Source organism: Entelurus aequoreus, linkage group LG08, assembly GCF_033978785.1.
Source record: "Entelurus aequoreus isolate RoL-2023_Sb linkage group LG08, RoL_Eaeq_v1.1, whole genome shotgun sequence".
In the NCBI taxonomy this organism is placed as follows: Eukaryota; Metazoa; Chordata; class Actinopteri; order Syngnathiformes; family Syngnathidae; genus Entelurus; species Entelurus aequoreus.
Genome location: NC_084738.1, coordinates 47844584 through 47872224, shown reverse-complemented (window position 1 = coordinate 47872224; position 27641 = coordinate 47844584). Strand labels below are relative to the sequence as shown.

Genomic DNA, 27641 nt, shown 5'->3' with positions numbered 1-27641 from the left:
GTTCCCCAGGGTTCGGTTCTTGGCCCTGCACTCTTTAGTATTTACATGCTGCCGCTAGGTGACATCGTACGCAAATACGGTGTTAGCTTTCACTGTTATGCGGATGACACCCAACTCTACATGCCCCTAAAGCTGACCAACACGCCGGATTGTAGTCAGCTGGAGGCGTGTCTTAATGAAATTAAACAATGGATGTCCGCTAACTTTTTGCAACTCAACGCTAAGAAAACGCAAATGCTGATTATCGGTCCTGCTCAACACCGACATCTATTTAATAATACCACCTTAACATTTGACAACCAAACAATTAAACAAGGCGACTCGGTAAAGAATCTGGGTATTATCTTCGACCCAACTCTCTCGTTTGAGTCACACATTAAGAGTGTTACTAAAACGGCCTTCTTTCATCTCCGTAATATCGCTAAAATTCGTCCCATTTTGTCCACAAGCAATGCTGAGCTCATTATCCATGCGTTCGTTACATCTCGTCTCGATTACTGTAACGTTTTATTTTCGGGCCTCCCTATGTCTAGCATTAAAAGATTACAGATGGTACAAAATGCGGCTGCTAGACTTTTGACAAAAACAAGAAAGTTTGATCATATTACGCCTATACTGGCTCACTTGCACTGACTTCCTGTGCACCTAAGATGCGACTTTAAGGTTTTACTACTTACGTATAAAATACTACACGGTCAAGCTCCTGCCTATCTTGCCGATTGTATTGTACCATATGTCCCGGCAAGAAATCTGCGTTCAAAGAACTCCGGCTTATTAGTGATTCCCAGAGCCCAAAAAAAGTCTGCGGGCTATAGAGCGTTTTCTATTCGGGCTCCAATACTATGGAATGCCCTCCCGGTAAAAGTTAGAGATGCTACCTCAGTAGAAGCATTTAAGTCTCATCTTAAAACTCATTTGTATACTCTAGCCTTTAAATAGACTCCCTTTTTAGACCAGTTGATCTGCCGTTTCTTTTCTTTTCTTTTCTACTCTGCTCCCAACCCGGGGTGGACCGCTAGCCTGTCCATCAGATGGGGACATCTCTACGCTGCTGACCCGTCTCCACTCGGGATGGTTCCTGCTGGCCCCACTATGGACTGGACTTTCGCTGATGTGTTGGACTTTCACAATATTATGTCAGACCCACTCGACATCCATTGCTTTCGGTCTCCCCTAGAGGGGGGGGGGGGGGGGGGTTACCCACATATGCGGTCCTCTCCAAGGTTTCTCATAGTCATTCACATTGACATCCCACTGGGGTGAGTTTTCCTTGCCTGTATGTGGGCTCTGTACCGAGGATGTCGTTGTGGCTTGTACAGCCCTTTGAGACACTTGTGATTTAGGGCTATATAAATAAACATTGATTGACATTGATTGATTGATTTTCACGTGTTTTTTTGTCATACGTGTAGCTATGATAAAGGACACATGTTTTGGTGTGTTTTATTATTCATACTTTGCTTAACAGTAATAGAATATTTTTATATGCTATAATTGACCAGACGTCCGAGATCAAAAGTGGGAATATAATCCCAGAGAACGGGGAAAAAATAGTCAGCTATTTTTAAGTTCAAGAAACAATATGATTAGGTTATATATACTTGCGTATATCCTACATAAACAATGTATTAATAAATTAGATATCGATATATCTTAGGGACCTGTAGACTGTATCTCTGTTGTTGCTGCAGCAGCAGAGAGTTTATTCGGTCTTGACACTTTGTATTGATATTTTGTATTACATTCTTCCCTTAAATGATAATGTTTACAGTGATTGTTTTACATGTATTTTTTATGTATGTCGCTTTGGACAAAAGCGTCTGCCAAATACTTAAACATATATAAACACTTGAAAGTCTTTATATCAGCTAAAACCACCAATCTGTTTCTCTGGATTCAGAATAAAACCAAATTCTGTCTTACCCAACAATGTTAGTATTTGAATATTGTTACTTGAAGACTTATTCCTGGTTACAATTATACTGTTAAGAAAGTATTGTCTTATACTTTGCCTAAAATGAGAATGCATCATAATCAGTGGCGCCTGGTGAATTTTGTTTTAGGTGGGGCTGAAAGTTTGTAAACCAAACCCCTGTAGGGGCGTCATCCTCCCCCAGAAGATTTCTTTTTGATTTTCACATACAAATGAAGCAGTCTGGTGCATTCTGACAAAATAATGAAGACAAAACAGAACATTTCATAGGTTTGCAGAGACCTATATACAATATGCACACTGAAGGCATGATGCCACCATAGGTTTGCAGAGAACTATATGTTATTCAAGTATGACATTTTTAAATGTAATTAATTTCATTGACAAGCAATTCTATTATGGTCATACTCTTGTTTGCTAGCAGCTACGATTTCAGTACTATTGAAGATCTTTGCTCCTTCTCAATTCTGTGGTAATATTCTTTTCACAAAATACAACCAATAGTACGTTAATGTTAAATCTTACTTGTGAAAAGTAATCTTCCGATTCCTATTTTCAACAGTCCGCTCATTTGAGCAGGAAAACGCTGAACACCAGCCCGGCATCTTTGTTTACTACCTGTCAACTGTCAGTTTAGGCTGCTCGCCGGCTCCTCCTCACCACTTCAAAATGGCGGCCCAATTTCTCGCGTCACAGCAGCCATTGCTGCATCTACTTATAAGATGTCTATGACGTAAACAACCAGCAGTATGTCGGAAAGCTAGCTAAAACGGTACACATATGAAATGCAGTGGACGCAACAGATTGCCGTGTTTGCAATAACGTTATAACGTTACCAGTGAGTTTACAGCCTCACTGATTTAACTACACAGCAAATAAAAGTTATGTTACTTAGCCAATAAACGTTAGCTTACATTCAAAACGTACCGTTCTTTGTGCATCTTCAAATGTTGATCAAAGTTGGAAGTTGTTGCGTCTCCGTCTGTAATCTTCGAACCGCAATGTTTTGCATTCTGCAATTCGTTTTTTGTTGACCACCTTGTAGTTTTTATACCCGAACGTCTTTGGTATAATTTTTTTCCTTACTGGCGTGTTGTTTGACAGCTCCTCTGCGTTGGTTCTCCTGCAATTTGATTGGATGAATGCTGTCGAATGAAAACAACGTCGATGCAATTTGATTGGATGTTGTACTGACAGCACACACACTGACAGACACACACGACAGTTTGAAGGGGAAGGGGTATGTTGCCTGTACATTTTGTAGAACAGACTTCTCCATTGAACACGGTGGCCGAAATGATGTACTCATTCATGAACGGAGAGCGAAGCACATGGCGGCGGCAGTGCTGCACCGTTCACAGCCCAGTCTTATGGGCCACCTCGCAAAATGTATTATATATATAATTTAAAAAAAAAAAAAAAAGTATATATATATACATATATATATAGCTAGAATTCACTGAAATATATATATATATATATATATATATATATATATATATATATATATATATATATATATATATATATATATATATGAATGAATGAAATACTTGAGTTGGTGAATTCTAGCTGTAAATATACTCCCCTCTTAACCACGCCCTTAACCACGCCCCCAACCCCTACCTCCCGGTATCGGAGGTCTCAAGGTTGGCAAGTATGCACTAAAGTCTCACCAATGTGGAGATGTGATGTGTTGTTCTGCCAAAAGTTGGTCAACTTGATTGTTGCGGGGAAGATAGCGCCAAGGTTAGCCGCCGTGTTGTTGTTAGCAGTTTTTCACCCTTTACCCGGATAGAGAGGTGATTGGTGGCTCGGTGAAAATCTTTATCGATCACTACAACAATAAAAGAAAATAAGAAAAATACTGTAATGTAATACATATAAGACATAAATTAAGACCTAACTTAACACATAATTTAGGCCAAAAACTCAATTTAACACTCAATTCAGGCCAAAATATTTAGAATATGCTTATAAAAAACTTGCCGCATTATTACGTCAATGTCCCATCATGCTGCATCCTCACTCGCACGCTGCTCAGCAGAAACGTTGCAAAAAGTGCCCCACAAGCTACAATAGCAAAAAATGATTGCCCTCTAATACGTGAATCTCCCACGTAAAATAAAAAATATTGACTCCTGTTGCACAAACTTTTTGAAATTGCCATGAATGTGCCAGGACTAACATGTTATTTACTGCCGTAAACACTAGGCTTTACGTGTGGCATCATGCTTTGTGTCCATGCGCGTCATTCTGTTCACATTAGACATAATTAGAAGTAGGGCTGGGCGATATGGCCTTTTATTAAAGGCCTACTGAAACCCACTACTACCGACCACGCAGTCCGATAGTTTATATATCAATGATGAAATCTTAACATTGCAACACATGCCAATACGGCCGGGTTAACTTATAAAGTGCAATTTTAAATTTCCCGCTAAACTTCCGGTTGAAAACGTCTATATATGATGACGTATGCGCGTGACGTCAATCGTTGAAACGGAAGTATTGGTACCCCATTGAATCCAATACAAAAAAGCTCTGTTTTCATCTCAAAATTCCACAGTATTCTGGACATCTGTGTTGGTGAATCTTTTGCAATTTGTTTAATGAACAATGAAGACTGCAAAGAAGAAAGTTGTAGGTGGGATCGGTGTATTAGCGGCTGGCTGTAGCAACACAACCAGGAGGACTTTGACTTGGATAGCAGACGCGCTAGCCGACGCTAGCCGCCGACCGCACGGATGATCGGGTTAATTCCTTCGTCCTTCCGTCGATCGCTGGAACGCAGGTGAGCACGGGTGTTGATGAGCAGATGAGGGCTGGCTGGCGTAGGTGGAGCGCTAATGTTTTTATCATAGCTCTGTGAGATCCCGTTGCTAAGTTAGCTTCAATGGCGTCGTTAGCAACAGCATTGTTAAGCTTCGCCAAGCTGGAAATTATTAACCGTGTATTTACATGTCCATGGTTTAATAGTATTGTTGATCTTCTGTCTATCCTTCCAGTCAGGGCTTGATTTATTTTGTTTCTATCTGCATTTGAGCCCGATGCTATCACGTTAGCTCAGTAGCTAAAGAGCTTCACCGATGTATTGTCGTGGAGATAAAAGTCACTGTGAATGTCCATTTCGCATTCTCGACTCTCATTTTCAAGAGGATATAGTATCCGAGGTGGTTTAAAATACAAATCCGTGATCCACAATAGAAAAAGGAGAAAGTGTGGAATCCAATGAACCCTTGTACCTAAGTTACAGTCAGAGCGAAAAAAGATACGTCCTGCACTGCACTGTAGTCCTTCACTCTCACTTTCCTCATCCACGAATCTTTCATCCTCGCTTAAATTAATGGGGTAGTCGTCGCTTTCTCGGTCCGAATCTCTCTCGCTGCATTGTAAACAATGGGAAAATGTGAGGAGTCCTTCCTCCGGTGACGTCACGCTACTTCCGGTATAGGCAAGGCTTTTTTTTATCAGCAACCAAAAGTTGCGACCTTTATCGTCGTTGTTCTCTACTAAATCCTTTCAGCAAAAATATGGCAATATCGCGAAATGATTAAGTATGACACATAGAATGGGTCTGCTATCCCCGTTTAAATTTAAAAAAATCATTTTAGTAGGCCTTTAATATCTCAATATTTTTAGGCCATGTCACGATACACGATACATATCTCGATATTTTGCCTTAGCCTTGAATGTACACTTGATGCATATAATCACAGCAGTATGATGATTCTATGTGTCTACATTAAAACATTCTTGTTCATACTTCATTGATACATGCTTGTTTTAAACTTTCATGCAGAGAGGGAAATCACAACTAAGTCAATTGACCAAAACTGTATTTATTAAACAGTTATTAAGCAGTGGCACAAACATTCATGTCATTTCAAAACAGAAAGCGCAAGATTGTCAGACACATTTTAAAACAAGCTATGAGTGCACTTTTGTGGATGATGTCACTAAGATGAATTATCAAAACAACACTAAATAAAGTGCACTTTTTGTACAGAACGCCACTACAATAGTTTAAAACAAATAAAGTGCACTTTTGTGCGTGATGTCACAAGATATTTCAATAAGTGTCAAATAAAAATGAGCTGCATAATAGGAAATCAAACAGTGTATGTCCTTCGCTATGTGGTAGGTTCCTGCGGATGTTATCTCCTTCTGTTGTTGACTATTTTTTTCATACGGTGTTGATCTGGAAATAGTTGCTTCGGCATTTTGTTGGCGTGGCACCGGCCGGATATGTTGACATGCAGAGTTTCAAGCACTCCTCATTCTCTAGCGGGTGACTTTTCAAATGATGCTACACATTAACAGTGGTGCTATTTTTTGTAGCAACGCTTTTGCCGCATAATTGTTCAACATCTTGCCGCTTGAAGCCAAACCACCGCCAGACGATGGACCCCGTGCTGTTTTTCTTGGGAATTAATTCTTCCTTTATTTGTTACCAGATTCGCACCTTCTCTCTCTTGTATTACCACCCGCACCGCACCGTTAGCATCACAGCTAACGTTACCATGTCGCTACCTCTCTGCTCTGCAAAAGCGTGTGACGTTGCACACGTGACGTATGTTAGAAGGTGGGCTTGTTTTAAGTCTCTGTGAGAAGGAGAGACAAGAAAGAGTGGGAAACGCATGCAGTGTAATGCCCGCAGCTAAAAGCAACTGCGTGAGAATGTATACTCGAATATCACGATATAGTCATTTTCTATATCGCACAGAGACAAACCCGCGATATATCGAGTGTATCGATATATCGCCCAGCCCTAATTAGAAGTCACATATTATTTTGGTAAAGTTAAAGTAAAGTACCAATGATTGTCACACAGACACACTAGGTGTGGTGAAATTATCCTCTGCATTTGACCCATCCCCTTGTTCACCCCCTGGGAGGTGAAGGGAGCAGCAAGCAGCAGCGGTGGCAGCGCCCGGGAATCATTTTTGGTGATTTAACAATAACAAAAACAGTAACAATAAGAATGTAGCATTTCCGGGTAAATGCGGTAAGCCACGTTTTCAAACATTTATTTTCCCGTCAAAATACCACTTTTGCATTTTAAAAAAAAAGGAAGAAATATCAATAAAAATCCGACCCAAACAAAATTTGTTAAACGCTCGCCTTAGCCGCAGGTACTCACTTTTCCTCTGGCCAAAACAGCGCACTGAGTTGCAGGACAGGGAGACAATCAGGAGGTCCAAAACAAGCTCGCTAGTTAGCTAGCCATCTAACTATCTTATTTGTTGTAGCCTCTGTTTGCTCTCCAGGCCACAACATTGACGACTGTCCACTTTGCTGCTAATCATATTTGGATGATTACAATCCGAGCACTGTTAGTTCCGAACCAGTTCTAGTTCTACAGTATTTATTAGTTTCCAGTAGTGTTGTCCCGATACCAATAATGAATACCAATACCAATACATTTTGGTACCGGTTACGGTACCAAAATGTATTTTGGTACTTTTCGGGACTTTTCTAAATAAATGAGACCATAAAAAATGTCATTATTGGCTTTATTTTAACAAAAAATCTTAGGGTACATTAAACATATGTTTCTTATTGCAAGTTTGTCCGTAAATAAAATAGTGGAGAAAGAAGACAACTTGTCTTTTAGTAGTAAGTAAACAAACAAAGGCTCCTAAATAGTCTGCTGACGTATGCAGTAACATATTGTGTCATTTATCAGGACAAGAGGTAGAAAATGAATTATTAATCTACTTGTTCCTTTACTGTTAATATCTGTTTATTTTCTATTTTAACAAGTTCAATGTACACTTCTGTTAAAATGTAATAATCACTTATTCTTCTGTTGTTTGATACTTTACATTAGTTTTGGATTATACCACACATTTAGGTATCGATCCGATACCAAGTCATTACAGGATCATACATTGATCATATTCAAAGTCCTCATGTTTCCAAGTACATATTTCCTGAGTTTATAAACACAATATAAATAAATAAAAAACAAAATAATATTTTGTGATGCTAAAAAATATTGATGTAATCATAATAGTATCTGCTAGATACGCTCCTGTACTTGGTATAATTAAAGTGAATGTTAGGTGTAGATCCACCAATGGTGTTTGTTTTTATTGTAGCGTCCCAGAAGAGTTGGTGCTGTAGGGAATTCTGGGAATTTGTTTTGTAGTGTTTATGTTGTGTTGCGGTGCAAATATTCTCCAAAAATGTTTGTCATTGTTGTTTAGTGTGGTTTCACTATATGGCACATGTTTATGACAGTGTTGGCTTTCTTCATACGGCCATCCTTAGTGTGACATGTATGGCTGTTGACTAAGTATGAAATTCATTCACTTGTGTGTAGTGTGTTCAAAGTTAAGGTGATCGTCATTATGGATATTTGATCGGAAATAGTGACATCTTGTCTTGACTGTCAATTATAGACCATTTTCAACGCATCCTATGTTATGACTAAGGTGTTCTGCGGTGTGTAGTGACGCATGATTAGCTATCACTCGCCCTACAGGGATGATGCTTGAAATAAGTGTACTATATATGTCGCCATGGAAACAAGGATTAGGGATTTAGAAGTAGTTACAACACTGCTGACTGCGGACAGACATTAGCCGCTAGGTAGCTAGCCATGTCTTAAAGCACCTCTTCCTGAGGGCATTTCAGTGATATAGCTTCACCTTTATAGTTAGTTTTTAGGCCAAAATGCATCCATTGTCCCTTTTCTGTCTACACACATTGTCTCTTTGATTGTGCACTGCCGAACATGCTCGTCTGCATGACGGGTGGGGGACTGGTACTTTTTAGAGGCGGTATAGTACCGAATATGATTCTTTAGTGTCGCGGTACTTTACTAATACCGGTATACCGTACAACCCTAGTTTCCAGTGAGAAAGTATATTTATTGGCGATCGACCGACATGTTTTTTTCAGAACCAATACAGCTACCGATCATTAGTGGTGAAGGAGGCCGATATCCGATATTTGGAGCCGATGAGCCGATATTCATTTCCAATAAAAGTTACATATTGGTGTTGTCAAAATTTAGAATAATACTACTGACCGACTGCTAGCAGGCTGATCACCTAGCAATATTACACTGAACAACAAAATGCAAAAAGTTATTAAGACAATATAAAGTAAAATACGTAATTTACAGATTATCAATAGCAATATTTAGGTAGAAACATAGATTACAATATTAACATCTTTATCAAGGCATGATCATAACGATCCCAATTTTGTATTATTATGCATTATTAGGTAGCTACACACACACACGTCTATATATTTATATATGGCAGCATATCCAAAATATTTCAGGGATACAAATTTGCTGTTCTGCAGCTTCTCCTGTGGCTATTCTTTATCTTTGTGTGCCCCTGCAATGAAACTAGACTTCAGTTTGAGTTCCTTAATCTCTCTCTTAATCACACAAACATTCTTCTACTCTAACATATCAATGCTTTTTGCTGCTTTGTGTCAAGTAATTCACAGACATGTTTTAATGTGCTACAAGCTACCATATACCACGCTTATGTTCATTCAGCGTTTTACGGTGTTCTGCTCATAGTAACGTTAGTAGTAGTTGTGAAATGTAGAGGACTGGGATGTTAATTACAATTTTACTGATTTTACCTAGTTTCGACACATTTGTACACCTACTCCGCCATGAATTTGACAAGCTTGCCTAACACCTCGGCTTCTAATTGGCTCGGCCTCTTACCAGTGCGTGGTTTGTGTAACCAAGGCAAAATACCTCAGCTTTTGATTGGCTCTGCTTCTTACGTGTGCACAGCTTGCGTAACCAATCAGATGGCGCCGTGGGCGGGACAAAGCTGGAGACAGGCACGACTGCATCTGAGCCAAACTCACCAGTTTTAAATGGGTTTGTCGGAAGGAAAAAGGCAGAAGCTTGTTTGATGATTGTTGCATTTGAAATGATAGTAATGGTGATAATAAATAATAATATTCAAAATCAATATTAAAAATATTATCGGCGCCGATAATTGGTCGAGCCCTAATATGTTTGACTTGACAGATTGTAACATAAGTCACAACACCTGTTCGCTATGGCAATTGAACCTCTATCTATTGCACTTAAATTGGCTAGTTTTAGCAAAGGAATCAGTAGATGCTGTTTGGAACATACACTTTACCTATATGCAGACAATTTGTGACTGTTAATTTCGGATCCAATATCTACCATTCGTAAGATAGTTGATCTGCTCAACACTTTTGGAACTTTTTCAGGTTATATATTGAACTTTGCTAAGAGTGAGTGTTTCTCTGTAAATGACTTAGCTTTTGAGATTCCCAATGCTTATCTTTCTTTTAAAATGTCTAGAAACAGCTTAACGTACTTGGGTGTACACATCTGTCATAAGTTGTCAGATCTCTACAAGAATAACTTTACACCCCTAATTGACAAGATTAAATCTGATTTGGAAAAGTGGAATAATTTACATATAACTATAGAGGGTAAGATTAATTGCATAAAAATGAACATGTTTCCACACTTGCTCTATTTTTTCCAATATCTACCGATCTTTTTACCAAACTCCTTTTTTAATGCTGTAAATAAATTAATCTCATCCTTTATTTGGAAAGGCAAAACTCCTAGGATAAGGAGATAATTTTTACAGAGCCACATGTCTGTAGGTGGTTTGTCACTCCCTAACACCTAACTTAAGATTTTACTATTGGGCAGCCAACATACATAAAATGATTTATTGGATCCACGAACCTGAATTGAGCTGGTGCAGACTGGAAGCTGAGTCATGTTCTACCCCGCTCCTAGCTCTGCATTCATCAAAACTGCCTTTTCGATCATCTCAGCATCTTGCAGATGCACAAAATTTTAAATTGACGCTGTTAACGTCTCTGTGTGTGTGGGTTCTCTGTGGCTGTGTCGGAAGGATGGGACCTGCAGTCCAGGGCTCAACAACGTCTTTTATTTTGCTTTTCATTTGATTTCTCAGGGCTGTATCGCTCGCCTGTGCTCTCCTCTCGTCGGTCTGCTCTCTCCCCCTGTCATGGCCTCGGACGCTGCTAATAAAGGAGAGAGGTGATTAGACAACCCGCTTCAGCTGGGGAATCCACTCACCTGTCAGCTGCTTCGTAGCCGGTCCATGCACACGCCCTTCCCACAGGAGACGCGCCGACCACGCCGACCACGCCGACCACGCCCCCTCCACATGCCTCCACTGCCAGACTCAGGCCGGGAAGCCGTCCGGCCGCGCCCACTCACCCCCCCCTGTAGAAGAGTGGGAGAGGAAGTCGGCCACGGCCATCTGCGCCCCCGGTCTGTGGACCACTCGGAAGTTGTAGGGTTGCAAAGCAAGAAACCAACGGGTGATCCGCGCGTTGGCATCCTTCTTGCGGTGGAGCCACTGGAGGGGTTTGTGGTCCGAGCAGAGTCTGAAGGAGCGCCCCAGCAGACAGAAGGGAATAGCGAAATTAGGCATGTGCAGTACCGGCTCCTCGCAGAGGGCCGTTTTTACCTTCTCGAACACCTGCTGGCACTGCTCCGTCCACCGGACCAGATCTGGAGCACCCTTTCGGTGGGCTGGTCAGTGGGCTGGTCAGGTCCGCAAACCGGGGGATGAACCTCCGCTAGTAGTTCGCCAGTCCCAAAAACTGCCTCACCTCTTTTTTCGTCTTGGGAGGTGGATAGGTCGCGATTGCCGCTGTTTTGTCTACTTGCGGGCGCACCTTCCCCCCTCCTAAGTGGTACCCCAGATACTATAGTTCCCTCCGGCCAACCGCGCACTTCGCAGGGTTGGCGGTGAGCCCCACCTGCCTTAGGGACTCGGGTACCGCCCCCACCCGCTGCATGTGTTCTTCCCAGCCGCTACTCTGGATGATGACGTCATCCACACTGTAAAAACTGTTGCCTAGATCTAACTCAATAAAAATAAGGCAACAGTTTCCAAGCACTTTTTGTTAGTTTAGTCAACTAATTGGTATTTTGAGTAAGTAGAACTTAATAATATGCATTTTGATTTATGCAAAAAGATTAAGTTGCGTTTACAGAAAAAGCCAACAAATGGAGTAAAATCAATGTAAAAAAAACATCAGCATATTAAACACTCAAGACTTAATTAAAATAAGTAACATTTAAATGAAAAAATATTTGTTGTACTCAATTTTATTAATTTTGACCAACTTACCCTTTCTTTGTTTTGAAAATGGAAACTGCTTAAAATAATTACTTAGAATAATAATAAAAAAATCAAGACATATCAAATTCCAACCTTTATTAAATCATTACCATATAAAAACAGTGGCAATGAGCTGGACAGTATGAACAGTCAACATCCATATTTAGTGCATAGAATGCATGACCTCAACTTTTTAAAGTGCTGTATAGAACACCTTCACAGTAGTTTTCTTTTTTTAACCCTACACATATTATTAAAACATTTTCACAATCAATATCCAAACCATGTCAATAAGCTGGACAGTATTAACAGTCAAGAACATCAGTATTTAGTGCATAAAAGAATGCATGACCTCAGCATCTCAAGTTTTACTTAGAACATTCACAGTACAGTTTCTTGCTAAAACAATTTAACATTAAGATTATCTGTACTTCTGTAACAATTCACAAGCAGAACACCTTCACAGTGGTGTCTTTCAGTGTGTATATTTTGAAACATTTTAACTTAAACAACTCACAGATCCCTCCTTCTGACCAGCTGGAGCTTCACAGTGGGGCAATTTAGTGTGTATAAAACATAAAAAAACTTAATTTACACACCAGAAACGATGACCTGGAGGTTTGTATAATACCTGAACAGGACAAACCGTTACAACATTCTGAAGAATTCCACTCAATGAACAATGTATAATGATTTTCAACAGACACAAGAAAATAGCTGTTCAAAAGTGCAAGCTGACAGTCATGGCTCACTGCCTAAGCTAGAAGCTTGTTTTTGAGAGTCATGAATTTGGGGGTTGGTTTTGGGTGCAGTGTGTCGAGTCCCACAAAATGTATTTGAAACACCTCAAATGTTTTGGAAAGTTTGGATTGATACTCAAGATTAAGTGCATACGTCAACCCCAGAAGTAGGCAGCATGCTTTAGCCAGGTTTGCAAGATGAGTAAGGACTGGTACTCCCTCAATGATGATTCCTACTGCATTTGGCTCACGACAGATGTAGATGCTCATATTCTTCATTTCCAGGTCCTCATGAACAGTGGTCTCTGCAGTTCCCTTGGAGATACAAAAACAGTAATTAAAAAAAAAAAACATCTAATTTTATATTTAATATAAGTTGTGTGATTTAATTCAGATGATTACTTTTGTGAAGACCATTTTGAAAACTTTTGAATTATAATTTGAGATCTTGTACATTAAACTTGGTACAATAGATGCATTTCCAGCAACATGTTTTTTATTGGTATTTTTAATTTGCATATAAAAAACCTGAATAGAACCACCAGAAATTAAAACAACAGTGATATGTTGTATATATATAGAGTAAATGTTTTAATGCTTGTTTAAGGGGAGTATTTTTTGTTTGCATTGTTTTTTTTTAGGGCAAACAGAAACCCAAGACAGAAAGGCATCACTCTGTGGTGCTATGCTAATTGTCTATCCTGGGGCTCCTGCCAACTAGCTGCATGCTCGACCTCCACCTGACAACAGCTGGTTCAGTCAGTTCACATAAAAGTAGACCCAATTTAAGCTTGTACATCAGACTGATCCAAACCTGCTTTTAAACAATACTTACACAGTAGTCAGAGATTAGCTCCTGTCCACTCTCTCCCGTGTACTTTATGAGGCATCTCAGAGTCACATCTCTCTTCATCACTGCAGAGGCACTTGGGTCCTAGAGTTAATAGAAGAAGAATAAATAAATGCATTTTGTTGGCAATTTTACTCCAAATCTGTGATACCGTTATTAGAGCATGATTACAGATTCAGTTTTAAACTTTTAAACCACTTTTAACACACCTGTATCAGTTCCATCAACAAGTTCTTGATGCGCTGACCAGTCACTCTGTCATGACTAGGTCTTTGGCGTGGTTTGCTCTCCCGTGGTGCAAAAGAATTGGAACGGACGTGGCGTGCAGGTAAAGACATAGTTTAATTATTACTATAAACTCAAACAAAAGGTACAAACAAAAGGCGCTCACAGAGGAGGTAACAAACTTGACTATGACAAAACAAAAGGCGCGCACAATGGCGGAGAACTATGAACATTAAACAAAAACTTACGTGACAAGAAACTGTGAACATGGCATGAATGTGTGATGTCGCCAGGACGAACAACAGAAACAGAAAAGCCTATATAGTGACATGATAAGTGAAAACAGGTGCGTGACTAACTGTGAACAGGTGCGTGACATGACAATGTGAAAACGTGAGACAGGTGTGTGTGAGTCCAAACGTGGAACAGGTGAAACTAATGAGTAACCATGGAAACAACAAAACCAGGAAGTGAAACCAGGAACTAAAGAAGTGTCCAAAAAACAAAACAGCACATGGCCAAACAAAAACATGAACACAGACATGACAGAACCCCCCCCTTACGGACAGATCCCAGATGTCCAAAAACAAAAAACAGGATCAAGAGTCATGGGAGGGGGGGAGGGGGACATGGCGGTGGGTCGCCAGACCAGGTGTCCCCGAATCCACCGGGGCAGAGTCAGGTGGCGGCGGCGGGTAGACCGCCGCTGAACCTGACGAGGTGGGCGACCTGGGAATGGCCACATTCGTGGCAGACGAGGAGGTCGGCGCACCTGGCGTGGCGGACGCCCATGGAAAGGCCACATCCTTGGCCGACGAGGAGGTGGGCGCGTTGTCGTGGCAGGCGGCGAAGCTTGGTGTGGTGCGTCAGGCGGCGAAGCTTGGCGTGGTGCGTCAGGCGGCGAAGCTTGGCGTGGGGGGTCTTTGTCTTGGCATGGGTGGTCTTGGCCTTGGCGGTCTTGGTCTTGGCAGCGTGGGTCATGGTCTTGGCAGCGTGGGTCTTGGTCTTGGTGGTCTTGGCAGCGTGGATCATGGTCTTGGTCTTGGACTTGGCGTGGTGGTGCTTGGACTTGGTCTTGGTCACTTGGCGGGTCTTGGTCTTGGTCACTTGGCGGTTCTTGGTCTTGGTCACTTGGCGGTTCTTGGTCTTGGTCACTTGGCGGTTCTTGGTCACTTGGCGGGTCTTGGTCTTGGTCACTTGGTGGGTCTTGGTCACTTGGCGGTTCTTGGTCTTGGTCACTTGGCGGGTCTTGGTCTTGGTCACTTGGCGGGTCTTGGTCACTTGGCGGGTCTTGGTCACTTGGCGGGTCTTGGTCACTTGGCGGGTCTTGGTCTTGGCTTTGGTCTTGGCGTGGGGCAGCCACGGGCGGCACTTGGCGGCGTGGGGCAGCCACGGGCGGCACTTGGCGGCGTGGGGCAGCCACGGGCGGCACTTGGCGGCGTGGGGCAGCCACGGGCGGCACTTGGCGGCGTGGGGCAGCCACGGGCGGCACTTGGCGGCGTGGGGCAGCCACGGGCGGCACTTGGCGGCGTGGGGCAGCCACGGGCGGCACTTGGCGGCGTGGGGCAGCCACGAGCGGCACTTGGCGGCATGGTGAAGCTGCGACTGGCGGCACTTGGCGTCGTGAAGCTGCGACTGGCGGCACTTGGCGTCGTGAAGCTGCGACTGGCGGCACTTGGCGTCGTGAAGCTGCGACTGGCGGCACTTGGCGTCGTGAAGCTGCGACTGGCGGCGCTTGGCGTCGTGAAGCTGCGACTGGCGGCGCTTGGCGTGGAGCAGGTACTGGTGGCGCTTGGCGTGGAGCAGGTACTGGTGGCGCTTGGCGTGGAGCAGGTACTGGTGGCGCTTGGCGTGGAGCAGGTACTGGTGGCGCTTGGCGTGGAGCAGGTACTGGTGGCGCTTGGCGTGGAGCAGGTACTGGTGGCTGTGGCTTGGCAGGTCGAAAGACAGGTGGTGGGGTTCGTGCTGGAGGCTGTGTCTTGGCGTGACGAAAGACTGGTGGTGGTGGTCGTGCTGGGGGCTGTGGCTTGGCAGGTCGAAAGACAGGTGGTGGGGGTCGTGCTGGAAGCTGTGGCTTGGCGTGACGAAAGACTGGTGGTGGGGGTCGTGCTGGTGGCTGTGGCTTGGCAGGTCGAAAGACAGGTGGTGGTGGTCGTGCTGGAGGCTGTGGCTTGGCGTGATGATGCTGAGCCACCCCACCTGAACACTTCCCAGCCCTAGCCCCCCCCTCAAGGAGCGGATACCAGACGCGCTCCCCGCGGTCTGGAACCGTCTTTTGGGGTGGGCGGAGGGGGTTCAGGAGGAGGGCAGAATCCTCCCCTCTAAATTGTCCAAAATGTCTTTCTTTCCCCCCCACCTGGGCTTTTGTGGGTGAAAAAAAAAATTTCTGACTTGGGCGTGGCATGAGTCCTGGGGGGCGGGGCATGGAATTTGGGTGGCTTGGATTGAACCGGTAAAGAATTTGGGAAAACAATCTCCAGGTCTGTGGAGTGCTCCTTGAGCTGCCAGGCTGGCTGATTTCCATTTCCGCCCGGAGGGAGAGGAGCCTGCAGGAGCGCAGCGTGCTGTCCGCTCACCTTCCCTGACGTCCTCGGTCTGGAGCGCCGCTTCCGGGACAGGGATGACGTGCCAACGTCCCCGGGCCAAAGGGAGCTGATCGGCACCAGTTTGCCGGTCGGACCCCACATGAGATCCCTGCGCTCCTTGGGGGAATGGCGGAGTGTCTCGGCTTCCATGGCGCGCAGGACCTCCCACGTTCCTTTGTCCAATCTTGCGGGAGAGCTCTTATGCTGGCGACATCTGTCATGACTAGGTCTTTGGCGTGGTTTGCTCTCCCGTGGTGCAAAAGAATTGGAACGGACGTGGCGTGCAGGTAAAGACATAGTTTAATTATTACTATAAACTCAAACAAAAGGTACAAACAAAAGGCGCTCACAGAGGAGGTAACAAACTTGACTATGACAAAACAAAAGGCGCGCACAATGGCGGAGAACTATGAACATTAAACAAAAACTTACGTGACAAGAAACTGTGAACATGGCATGAATGTGTGATGTCGCCAGGACGAACAACAGAAACAGAAAAGCCTATATAGTGACATGATAAGTGAAAACAGGTGCGTGACTAACTGTGAACAGGTGCGTGACATGACAATGTGAAAACGTGAGACAGGTGTGTGTGAGTCCAAACGTGGAACAGGTGAAACTAATGAGTAACCATGGAAACAACAAAACCAGGAAGTGAAACCAGGAACTAAAGAAGTGTCCAAAAAACAAAACAGCACATGGCCAAACAAAAACATGAACACAGACATGACACACTCCTCCTTTTGCACTGAAGAGCTCCAGGAGTTTTGGAGTGTACCTGTCCAGCTGGGACATAAATGTTGATTCCAGTGGAACAGAACGGCAGTGCACCTTCGGAACTCTTCATTAATCTGTAAGACAGCAAATGTTGACCGTTACTGATATTAAGGGTTTTAGTATTCATTTTCAGGCAAAAAGTGAGTCTAGTATATCGTGTCCAAGTCACAATGGAAACTTGGTCAGGAAAAATAGAATGATAAATCATTTACATGCAAGGTTCGAAGAGGGCAGGTCATCTTTCCTTAAATTCTGCCACCCCAGGAGACTTGGCAACAACTTCCTGTCTTCTCCAACTGTATACGTTCTGGCCATCATAACATTGATGCTCCTGGCACAGTCCTTTTACACAGTGGGCAGGTGAATGAAGGACTTACTTGAGGTGAGTTGAGGAATTTGACTTCTGGGTGGTATCTTGACAGATGAGAGCGAAGGGAACTCCAGCATTTAGAAGAGCATGGGCAACCTACATGAATGCAAGGCAAGGCATGGCTGTGTCCAAAGGTCCCATGGTGCAGTCTGTAATGCTTTAAAATGTCACTCTTGGTTGGTACAACAGTGCTGCACAGTTTACAGGGCCATCCCATCTGTCATTGTAGAGAGAGAAAAAAAGACAAGTTATGGTTCATGTCTAACCTCTTGGATATACAAGCCTGATGAGAGCCATTTATATCTGTTTTTTTTTACACCCTAATATACTCAATTGCAGTGTTTCCTCTAGATTTTTTTGTAGCCACTGTGGTCTAAGTTGGTAACCTAGTAACAGTAGGGGGCTCCGGGGGCATGCCCCCACGGAAGAAAAAATTGAAAAATGACCCTTTAAAGGCCTACTGAAATGAATTGTTTTTATTTAAACGGGGATAGCAGATCCATTCTATGTGTCATACTTGATGATTTCGCGATATTGCCATATTTTTGCTGACAGGATTTAGTAGAGAACATTGACGATAAAGTTTTGGTCGCTGATAAAAAAGCCTTGCCTGTACCGGAAGTAGCGTGACGTCACAGGTTAAAGGGCTCCTCACATTTCCCCATTGTTTACAATGCAGCGAGAGCGATTCGGACCGAGAAAGCGACGATTCTTGTACTTCCCTAGAAAATAGGGGTGCAATGATTCTTTTAACAACGATTTGTGTTTGCCGATACGATTCAGGAACCATATAATTTTTTTTAGAACGATTCGATCCGAAACTATTCAGTGAGTTGAAATCGATTCAATAACTGTTTAGCAAAACAAACCATCAACCAGTGGGACTGTGAACTAAATACTGGATACTGCAGGTGAAGTTTCCTATATTTCTGTTATTTATTGTAAGCGAATTAGTTATAAACTAATTATGAATAAAAACAAGCAAGTAAACAATTAATGGACAATGTATTCACATCTTATTTGAAAAAAAGTGCAATGACAACACTTTAGGTTTAATTAACAAGATGAAAACTTTTCTGCTCACATTTTCAACATTCAAGCAGATTTCAATAAATGTACCGTAACCAACATTTTAACAGTAGATTTACCTGCAAAATAAAGTTCCCCGACCCAACCATACAGTATCTGTTCTCTGCCCTTGCATCGCCGATGCCGGACAGCATCCCAGGTGTGTGGAAGCATGTATGCCCCCTTATGGAGGCTCAGACAGATTCCCAAGTTTTTAGAGCACTATAGAACGACTCTTATTGGCTTCATTGTTAGCTGACTTTGGACAGCGTTTATTTATGAGTTATAATGCATTAAAAATAAAAACAGATTTGTTCTTGTCTTACATAAGGATTGTGAATGATACACAACATTCCAAAAAAGTGCAGTCCCCCTTAAAACTCTTCCTGCTACACTTGCACTTTCTTTAAGATGCATCACAAACAAATGCTCAAGGAGCGAGGCAAATTGGCCAGGGTGAGTTGACTCCACTATGCTGGTTCTACCAACTGACACCACCTGCGACCCGTGCCAGGAAAAGCAATTGTATTAATTGGCTTTTCTTTTGTCTTTATTTAGTGCATTAATGTACTGTGGAGTGAGTGTGCAATGTTTTTTTTAGTTTTTTTTTTTTACTTATGAGTTGTTTTCATTCTTTCTAATCATTTAAATTTACAAACTCCCTGTAAAATATTTGTTCAAGAGAACCCTAATGATCTAAGCAAGAAACTTGTGATTCAACAATCGTGCAGCAGCTCTAGTTAAGAAGTAGCATGCTCTTTAAGTTCTGTAGAAAATGTATAATTTGTTAGACATCTCTCTGTTTTATGATGTTTATACCCCGCCTTCCGCCCGAATGCAGCTGAGATAGGCTCCAGCATCCCCCGTGACCCCGAAAGGGACAAAGCAGTAGAAAATGGATGGATGGATGGATAAAACGTTAGGTAGGGTTTTGGTATCTTGTAAGTGGATTTTGTTTAGTACTTGAATACAAATCAACAGTGTTTCTGTAATATTTGAAGGGCTGCTTTGAACAGGAAAATTGGGCCCTGAGGCGCCGCACCTCTGAGTAATTATCCCCACCATTGTGGCAAATAAACTAAAGTAAATATTATTATTAGTGCGTTATAGCAGAAAGTAAGCAGCTATTAACAGGAAATTAACAAGTATATTAAAAGAGTCTAGAGAGAGAATAATATAACCGTAACTGTTGTGCTCTGTTGGTGTGTAGCGACCAGGCATACACTTAAAGGGAGGGCGGATCTATCCATTTTATGGTAGTGTCGAGACCAAGGGTAGAATCAGTATATGATCGATACTAGAGTGATTAGATTTATATTTTAATTTTTCACAAAATTAATTATAGGTCTCTAGACAAAGGAGGGCTTTGAGAGCAAAACATCAAATGATTTAAAAGAGTTGTAGATGGTAGGTTTTGCTTTTGTTTAGTATAATATGTACTATTGACTTAATTTTGTTCAAACAATCGCATTAAAATACAAGAGAATAAGGCACTAATATTTACTTGATATTGTTACACTGTCTTTTTGTGTTTTCGTTTCTATTATAATTCTGATTAGAAATTGAAAAGCAAAAACATTCAGTAAACTTCAATGTTTTAAAGTAAAACATATTGGTATAAGTATTGCCAGTATTACCCCTGTAACTACATAGTGTTTGATCAATATCTAAGTTTGTAGTATTTAATACACTTTTAAAAATGAAACGACGCAATATGTTACCGTATACGTCGGCAGAAATGTTCATTAAACTTGTTTTGTTCCATTACCGATGGTAGTGGTTCCGACGCCAAACCAGATGAGAACTATTGCTTTATACAGTATGATCGAAGCCAGGGTTTCCTGACCTTTTTACTTTCTACTCACATATTAACACTGAATTAGTCATTAGTAATCTTACTCCTAATTTTAATCGTATTCATTTATATATAACAGATCTAAACCTTGTCAAATGATATGAAACCATGTGTTAACACATTAACAGGCTGCTTAAAAAAGAAATACTAAGCAAATATACTGCAAAAAAGGGGACTTATATAAAGCACATGTAGGATACAATTACATACAATTGCGCAGTAAAATACAGCCTTATAATTTCCCAATTAAAACTTTAAACAGTTTTAACTTCATTTTAGCCCTACGGTTAAAAAAACAGATCGAAGTTTTTTTATAGCAGCGTTATATTTGCTTTGATGTTTTTTTTTCCATGGCAAAACTGTAACTTAGCAATGTATGATAGGTCAACAACACACTTATTAGCTATCTGGTTAGCTCACTGGTAGTACCAATTACCAAGCCAAAAACTACGCCATGGCACATAATGACAATATCAGAGAAATAGAATAGAATAGAAAGTACTTTATTGATCCCTGGGGTAAATTCAGCACCACAGTTCACTCACAATAGACAATAAACACTTTGGTATTTTTACATGTGAATAATATAAGTACAGTCTATTATACAGCATTATTCACATGTGAATAATATAAATACAGTGTATTATACAGCATTATTCACATGTGAAACACATAAATACAGCATTATTCACATGTGAATAATATAAATACAGTCTATTATACATTTAAGTACAGTCAAAAAGGAACATATGCATTATACAGTCTGATGGCTGTCGGTATGAAGGACTTCCTGTGTCGTTCCGTGTTGCATTTTGGGAGTCTGAGCCTTCCACTGAACGTGCTCATTCTCTCCGCCAGGTCCGAGTGTAGTGGGTGGGAAGTGTTGTCCATAACGGCTAGGACCTTTGCTAGACTTCTCCTCTCTGACACCACCGTCAGAGAGTCTAGCTCCACTCCCACCACGTTACTGGCCTTCCTTACCAGCTTGTCCAGCCTGTTTACATCCCCCGCTCTCAGTCCGCTGCCCCAGCAGGCCGCGGCGTACAAGAAGGCGCCCGCCACCACCGACTCGAAGAACATCTTCATCATCTTTGTACAGACGTTGAAGGATCCTAGCCTCCTGAGGAAGTAGAGGCGGCTCTGACCCTTCTTGTAGAGTGCCTCAGCGTGTTTTGACCCATTCAGCTTGTTGTCGATGTGTACTCCGAGGTATTTATAATCCTCAACCATGTCCACATCGACCCCCCTCATGGAAACAGGGGTAGCCTGAGTACTCATCCTTCCCAGGTCAACAACCAGCTCCTTGGTCTTCGTCACATTGATATGGAGGTGGTTCTTTCCACACCATGTGACAAAGTCCTCCACCAGTGCCCTGTATTCCTCCTCATCACCATCTTCAATACACCCGACTATCGCAGAGTCATCAGAAAACTTCAGAAGGTGGCAGGACTATGACTGATAATAACTGGAAATCGGTCGTGTAAATGGTGAAGAAGAAGGTGGAGATGACTGTGCCCTGCGGGGCCCAGTGTTGCTGACCAGTCCGTCAGACACACAGTCCTGCAGTCGCACATACTGTGGTCTGTTAGTCAGGTAATCAACAACCCAGGACACCAAGGGGGCCTCCACCTTCATCGTCTCTAACTTAACACCCAGTAGCCCGGGCCGTATTGTATCGAAAGCACTGGAGAAGTAAAAAAACATGACCCTCACACTGCTCGCAGGCTTGTCTAGGTGGGTGTGGGCTCGGTTCAGCAGGTAGATGACCGCGTCCTCCACTCCCAGTCGAGGCTGGTAGGCGAACTTGAGTGGGTCCAGGTGGGGCTTGATCGTCGGGCGGAGTTGTTCCAGGACCACCCTCTCCATGGTCTTCATGATATGGGAGGTTAGAGCACCGGCCTGTAGTCCTTCGATGTGCTGGGACGTGCACTTGGGGATGGGGACCATGCATGAGGTTTTCCACAGTGTGGGGACTTTCTGCAGCCTAAGGCTCATGTTGAATAGCTGTGGGGGCGCAGGCTTTGAGCACCCTGGGGCTCACACCGTCAGGACCCGCGGCCTTGCCTGTGTGTAACTTCTTTAGCTGTGCTAAAGAAGTTCTGACTCAGAGATAGAAATAGAAAACTTTTCGGTTATCAGAAAGGACAGGAATAAACACGGTGGGGGCGTTTGTATGTATATTCACCAAGATATTAAATACATAACTCGCACTGATCTTAACCACAATGACCTGGAATCTGTGTGGGCGGAAATCAAATTTAAAAACGCTAAGCCGGTACTAATAGGGACTGTTTATAGACCCTCTAATTAGAGTGATTTCTATGGGGCTCTGGAGGAGTGCTTGGCAGGGACAGACAACGTGGAGAAAATTATAACTGGGGATCTGAACACAGATATTCAACGCAAAGATGCGCCTGTCTTCACATCCTACAGCAAGTTTTGTAATCTGCACGGTCTTTCCCAGCTAATAGCGCTACCTACAAGGGTGTGTGATTCCACCCAATCAACCATAGATCTCATTCTCACTTCAGACCGGCCTAAAATAAAAAATAGTGGGGTCATGATCTGTGGTCTTAGCGACCACTATCTAACCTTCTGCACCCGCAAAATAGCTAAACCCAAAGCCAATGGCCACATAACAGCCCAATCCAGATCCCTCAAAAAATACTCCAATGACTATTTCAATTTAAAATTAGATGAGTGGGGCTGGTCCCCTGTGCTCGCGAGCAACCTGGTCGATGTTGTTTGGGATCGCTTCAAAACGGCGTTCCTAAAGATACTAAATGACAGGGCTCCCGTGAAAACAGTCAGGATCAAAGCCCGCTCGGAACCATGGATGAATCCAGACCTATTAGCTGCCATAAAAGACAGAGACAGAAAATACTCCAAATACCAAAAGTGTAAAACAAGTAGATAAACAACCCAATAATATCAACCTCAAATCACTCCTTTCAACTCTCAAAAAGCAATGCAATAAATTAAGAAATAAGTCAACCAACCTGACTAAATCCTTAAAAAAAAATTACATTAACGACAAAATAGAGGAAAACACAAATAAGCCACGTGAGTTCTGGAAAATTCTCAACAACCAGCTTTCTGGTTGCAGCCAGAAACTTAAAACCAGACTCACCAACATCAACATCAAGGAGGGTGACTCCCTCATTACAGACAAAATGGAGGTAGCTAGCAGACTTAACACCTTTTTCACCAGCATAGCCGCAACTCTTGTCAACAAGCTGTCCCACCACTCTGGTCGCTTTGGTGTAGAACACATTCAATCCTTCTACAGAAAGCTAGGAGTATCCAACGATGATTTCAAATTAGAAATGGTCACAGCTGATGAGGTGTTTAAAAAATTGAGCGCGCTCCACCCAAACAAGGCCACCGGCCTTGATAATATTCCCTCCAGATTCCTCAGGGACTCTGCCTCCATCATTGCCCCGATCATCACGCACATAATAAACCCATCAATTACACAAGGCCAAGTACCAAAAGATTTTAAGATAGCAAGAGTAACTCCCCTCTTTAAAAAAGGAAGCAAATTGGAACCTGGCAACTACCGACCTGTTTCTATTCTCAGTTCCATTTCGAAAGTAATGGAGAAAATAGTTTATGAACAGGTCGATAGTTACCTTGCCACTAATAAATTCATATACAAATTCCAATCCGGCAGAACTAACCACTCCACTGACACATGCCTTCTCTATCTGACCGACCACATCAAACATGAGGTGGACGCGGGCAAATACTGCGGCATGGTCATGCTGGACCTTCGGAAGGCCTTTGACACCGTTAACCACGCTATACTGTTGGATAAGCTCAGAGCAATCGGATTTAACAAAACCTCATGGAGCTGGATGCAATCTTACTTGGAGGGGAGGGAGCAGGTGGTAGAGGTAAACGGCACTGTGTCCCCCCCCCCCCTCTCGGTGAGCTGTGGAGTCCCCCAAGGCAGTATATTGGGACCTTTACTGTTCCTAATAGTCATAAACGACTTGTCATCGGCATGCGACTGTGAATTGTTTTTGTTTGCGGATGACTCTGCCCTGCTGACAACAAGCTATCCATACACTTGGGTAAAACGGAATCCATCCTGTTTGGGTCCCACATCAACCTTAAGTAAGTCAATGACTTCACTATAAAAGTGGGTGACATTGTTATCACCAGGAAAGATGAGGTCACCTACCTAGGTTCCATTCTAGAGGCTAACCTTTCCTGTGATAAAGTGGCAACCAAGGTAATCAAAAAGGTTAACCAACGAACAAGATTTCTCTACAGAATCTCCTCTCTGGTCAACAAAAGCACCATGAGGATTCTGGCGGGAACTCTCGTTCAACCCTTTTTCGATTATGCATGCACCTCCTGGTACCCTAGCACCTCCAAAACCCTCAAATCTAAACTCCAAACATCCCAGAACAAGCTAGTCAGGTTACTTCTAGACCTCCACCCTAGATCCCATCTCACTCCTACCCACTTCTCCAAAGTGGGCTGGCTCAAGGTGGAGGACAGAGTAAAACAACTTGCACTGAGCCTAGTCTATAAAATCCACTACACCTCCCTGATACCGAAGTACATGTCAAACTACTTCCATAACGTAAATGACCGCCATAACCACAAGACCAGGGGGAGCTCCACTAACCATGTTAAACCCAGATTCCGAACTAACAAAGGTCTTAACTCATTCTCTTTCTATGCCACATCAATGTGGAATGCGCTCCCAACAGGTATAAAAGAAAGGACATCTCTATCCTCCTTCAAAACCGCAATAAAAGTTCACCTCCAGGCAGCTACAACCCTAAACTAACACCCTCCCCGGATTACTAATAATCAAATGTAAACAATCAAATGCAGATACTTTTTCTTATGCCTTCTGATCTCTCTCTCTCTCTCTCTCTCTCTCTCTCTCTCTCTCTCTCTCTCTCTCTCTCTCTCTCTCTCTCTCTCTCTCTCTCTCTCTATGCCCACTCCTTGCTGTCCATATCCTACCCCCCCTCCACACCCCTGATTGTAAATAATGTAAATAATTCAATGTGATTATCTTGTGTGATGACTGTATTATGATGATAGTATATATCTGATAGTATATATCTGTATCATGAATCAATTTAAGTGGACCCCGACTTAAACAAGTTGAAAAACTTATTCGGGTGTTACCATTTAGTGGTCAATTGTACGGAATATGTACTTCACTGTGCAACCTACTAATAAAAGTCTCAATCAATCAATCAATGCATTCACCTGGTCTGCAGAGAGACACACTGGGGGGGTCTCAGGTGGTTGGGGGAGGGGGGTCGTCAAGCTGAGGGTGAGGTGTTACGTGGGGGGAGGTAGTCATTGGAGTTGGGGGGCTGTGTGGAGGGGGAGGGGTGGGTTGGTTCGCTGAAGTTGTCTCGGGGGTGGGGGGCAGGAGCTTGTCGGGCCACTGTGTCGAACCTGTTAAAGAACTGGTTTAGCTCATTGGCCCTCTCTTTGTCTCCGTCCACTCCCCTACCCCCCGACGGTTTGAGGCGGGTGATGGTCTGAATACCTCTCCAAACCGCCTTCATGTTGTTGTCCTTCAGCTTCCCTTCCAGCTTTCTCCTGTAGTTCTCCTTGGCCTCCCTGAGTTTGGTCTTCAGCAGCCCCTGAACTCTTTTCACCTCCTCCCTGTTACCAGCATTGAATGCCCTCTTCTTCCCATTCAGTAGGGCTTTGATGTCCTTGGTCACCCACGGTTTGTTGTTTGGGTAGCAGGTGTTGTAGAAGTGGGGCTAAATTTAAAGTCAAAGGGCATCAGTGCGATATCTATGTCAAAATGTCAGCCCAATTTATAAAGGTCCACACTGATAAACTCAACCTACCTACAATCTGAATGAAGAGCAGGGAACAATAGTCTATGACTAATGTACGTTAGATCGGACTCGATTTTTAATGCACTGACTATCTTGTGTGTGTGGTCCTAATGCCTCATTTATGATTCGACTTTGCACAGTGAAATGTGATGCATCCAAGTCATCATGGTACTTCTATCACAAAAGGTCAGCAGATGTTGTTCTCCAAGATTTTAGGCTGATATGATAATTTAGGTGACATTAGAACATGTATTAGATTGCATTAGGTTGGTTTGACGCCATTAAAAAAACACAACAGATGTTGGTCAGCCATCATGTTTCTGCACATAAAAGAACATAGATAAGGGGAAACTAGACCAAGAAGTGGTATAAAAAACATCCATCCAGAAAATCTGCGGACTGACAAAGATGGACAGTTTGCCGTTGCACATAAAGTGCAATAAATGATAATGATAAATGGGTTGTACTTGTATAGCGCTTTTCTACCTTCAAGGTACTCAAAGCGCTTTGACAGTATTTCCACATTTACCCATTCACACACACATTCACACACTGATGGCGGGAGCTGCCATGCAAGGCGCTAACCAGCAGCCATCAGAGGCAAAGGGTGAAGTGTCTTGCCCAAGGACACAACGGACGTGACTAGGAAGGTAGAAGGTGGGAATTGAACCCCAGTAACCAGCAACACTCCGATTGCTGGCACAGCCACTCTACCAACTTCGCCACGCCGCAATGGTGAACAACCATTAGTAAAACATAAGGCACAGTGATTATACAGTATCTAGTTTTTAAAAAAATACATGTCAGGTGCATTCATAAAAATCTAGTATCCATAATCTAGCAAAATCAAGTGTTTCCTAACTTGTAGGGAAAAAAAGGACTTTTTCATTTCATTTTAAGTTTTGCTACATTTTCTTATGTGTGATTTAAAAGACACGTTTTCATCAGTAACATTTCCCAAGTACAAGTTCAACCTTACAAGCTGTTGATATTTTTTGAATGTTCAAAGGCAGTCGTTTGAAAATTTGAAAATAACATAACCTTATATTTCTCTGCAGGTAGCGCTAGTTTCAGCTGAGTCAGTTGGGGCTGAACATCATCAAAACAGACAAACAGAGGATAAATTATATATGACCGCCTTATCTGCATAAAAATGGAATGCAGCATCCGAAACATTGTCACAGAAATTATTTACATGGATGGAAAACAAAGATTCACGATTCAAGATTCAAGATTGTTTATTGTCATATGCACAGTTAAACAGACAG

General features: G+C 42.7%; 1 protein-coding gene across 10 annotated transcripts in view; it reads left to right on the top strand.

Moving 5' to 3' along the window:
• thrb (thyroid hormone receptor beta) overlaps window positions 1-27641 on the top strand; it is a 149346-nt gene that overhangs the window by 33359 nt on the left and 88346 nt on the right. Inside the window, exon 2 of one of the 10 annotated variants that reach the window (XM_062056676.1) lies at window positions 10891-10976. The exons of the other annotated variants lie outside the window; for them this stretch is intronic. The gene's annotated coding sequence lies outside the window, so the exon portion shown is untranslated. The remainder of the gene's footprint in view (window positions 1-10890; window positions 10977-27641) is intronic. 10 annotated transcript variants of the gene reach the window in all.